This window comes from Triticum urartu, chromosome 2A (assembly GCF_056163025.1).
Source record: "Triticum urartu cultivar PI428250 chromosome 2A, HENAU_Tu73, whole genome shotgun sequence".
NCBI classification, from domain to species: Eukaryota; Viridiplantae; Streptophyta; class Magnoliopsida; order Poales; family Poaceae; genus Triticum; species Triticum urartu.
The window spans coordinates 612231544-612234587 of record NC_141874.1 but is presented as its reverse complement, the minus strand read 5'-3'; positions in this window follow the sequence as shown (position 1 = coordinate 612234587).

Here is a 3044-nt window from a genome sequence, read left to right as displayed (position 1 = left end):
GGCAAATTTGGTGAAATTCATATCTACACTTCTCGAAAAATTCCACCAAAATTCAAGCAGCCTACTGGAGCAATGAGTAGCCACTCCACCAAAAATCAGCTCAAGGAAAAATCCCCAGAGGCCAAAAACATTCTGTCGAACACCTGAGCTGCACTGTTCCTTTGCAAATTCAGAAAATTCAGACTTCAGTGTCGTTTTTCGTCCGTCAGCTTCACTCACGCGTTGACAGTGCGCTTGGCGCGTTGCACGCGGCTTCTTCTCCCTGGCCAGCACCCCCGCACGCGCGCTTGGCGTCTTCCCGGCGTCGGTGGCGCCCCTGGCCGCCCGTGCCGGCGTGTCTTGCGGCGGCCGAAACCCCGTTACAGCTGACAGGGAACAAGAACGGCGGCTCAACGCCGTTCGGCGCCGCCCAACGTTTCTCCGCTCTCCGCGTGGCCTCATGCATGCCAGCGCACACTCGTGGCACCGTCACCGTGGCCCGGCAAGCATGGGACGTGCTCCCTGCCGCCGACGGGCCCGCGCCGCCCCGTTCTGTCGAATTCACCCATAGCACCAAATCCCAACTTGATTAGCACCTAAACGGAACCGTGGACCTCCACGATGACACCCAACGTCCTAATTACCCCCGACCAAGCCCTGCGCCGCCGTAACCTTCACCGGAGACCCCCGTTCACGGCCACCGCCTCGGGCCGCCTATAAAAAGGGCCCCAAGCTCACCCTCGAGCACGCACCACCTCTACACCTCACCAAAGCTCTGCCAAGCCACCCGGAGGACCTCGAGGAGGTCTCCTCCCCCAACTCCGGCCGCCCCGATCCGCCTCGGCCTCCACCACGATTCGCTCCGGTGAGGCCGTCCCCGGCGCCCAAATCTTGTCTATAGCCTCCTCTAGCACCCAGTAAGCTAACCCCCTCCTCAATTTTGGCCTTCGCAGCTCCCTCCGACGAGTCCCTCGACCACCCGAGCCGCCGTCCGCCGGAGCAAGGCTCGCGGCCGACGTGGTACTCGCCGGCGACCACCACCACCACCAACCGACGCGGAAAGGTGCCCTGAACACGGAGGTACCCTCCGATCCCCCTGCCTCGCCGTGGATCGCCGCCGGCGACCACCGCGGCTCTCGGGCGCCGACGAGCTTCGTCCCCCCCCCCCATTTGAAAGTTTAAACCTGACGAGTGGGACCCCACCGTCAGCCTCTCTGTCATTTCTAAGTGAATCGTTTTCTGGAAGCGCCTTCGGGCAAAATACGCTTTCCCCTCTGGGCTGGCGTATTCAACACTGGAACGTTTTCTGTTTTTATGAGCTAGCCCCTGGAAACTTTCTGTTTCATTACAGATGAGTCCCTGGACAAAAACCTTTATAACTTTTAAGCAGGATAATATTTTTGATTGATTATTTTACTGTCCTCTTCAGATTTTTGTCTAGTTTTTTATCATATTTATTTGAAAAAAAATTGAATACTTTTTGTGCACCTCACGGTATTTACGATAGCGCATACATTTTCTTTATACCGTAGATACCGAAGGAGGTGACGGAACCGCAAACTTCACCGAGCTAGGCTTCGACTACTCCGAACCAGGCAAGCATGTTTGAACTTTTGATATGATGAGTGTCTTGGCATGTTTTGCATTTAGTTAGTCTCATGGCATGTTGATGAGCATACCGATGAACGTTATTTCCATGCATTGTTGAGGTAAGTGAGTTCGATGATCCATAAGTGGATGGATGTGAATATGAATGGCCATGTGTTGGCATGAGGATGGGTAAGATGGCAGTGTTGTAGCATGCCAGTCTTATGCCAGGCTAAGTGACTGCAGTGTCAAGCCGTATCGGTCCAGTTCCTCCCATTTCTTTCCCTGTACTACCACATGTTTTCCGCAAGGAATATGGTTTAGTAAGTTGCAAACCGCTTTCCTGGTACACACCAAAAGGAGAGGCCGGGATGATGGTTCCATGGCCCTGGATTAAAGCCAGTCATCCGATCAGGGGGCATGGGTGTTTTCGGTTGGGACCGAGAGGGGGGCACCCCTTAGAGCGCGCGTATATAAATTTGATCCCATGCTATTCGAGATTGTGATCTCCCCGTCTCAAAAGTTTTTCTTGGACGATGTCTAGGGTGATTCCTAGCATCGAGAGGTAGGATGGGTGTGTACTGGTTAGCTGTGTTTTCTTCCGAAATACCGTAAACGGAACTAGTCCTTCGTGACTACGGAAATCCGTTGGCTGTGGGAAATTTTTGTACAAACTCTGCAGAGTCATATATTCCTTGAATCATCTATTCTATGTCCAAGTTCAGTATCATCTTATCCTGACAAGTGCCAATTTTGATGACAGAGACTCCGGTGAATCGTATGAGTGCTAATTCCGGCTAAATGATTATTCCTGTGGATGGACTAACCCGTTTATTTTCATGAATTGAATGTTGATTATGAGTATTATTTACTTGTGAATAAAAGCCCTTTCTGCGATGTCGCTCAGACGTCCGACTGTGGCATTGTTATATTTTACTTTCGATAAAACCCCTTTCTGTGATGTCGCTCAGACGTCCGACTGTGGCATTTCTTTTAAAGCCCTTTCTGTGATGTCGCTTAGACGTCCGACTGTGGCATTTCTTTTAAAGCCCTTTCTGTGATGTCGCTTAGACGTCCGACTGTGGCATTTCTTTTAAAGCCTTTTTGTGATGTCGCTTAGACGTTCGACTGTGGCATTTCTTTTAAAGCCCTTTATGTGGTGTCGCTAAGACGCCCGACTGTGGCATCCTTTTCTTATATTTATTTGTCCACCCTTCGAGGCGTCGCTTCAGACACCCGATCGGTTTTCATTTATGTTTTTTTGGGATTTCAGGCGGACTACCGCCGTTTCCCTTTTCCTTACTTCGTTATGCTAATTTTTGAATGTACATTTGTGAATTAATAGTGACGCATTCATGCATGCATTTGTTATATCTTACGTCCGAACTGTCTTGCGAGTACTATCAAAGTACTCACTGGCTTGTTGATTTGGCCAGATGCTGACGAAGGCGATCTCATGGATGAAGAGTTCGATAGCG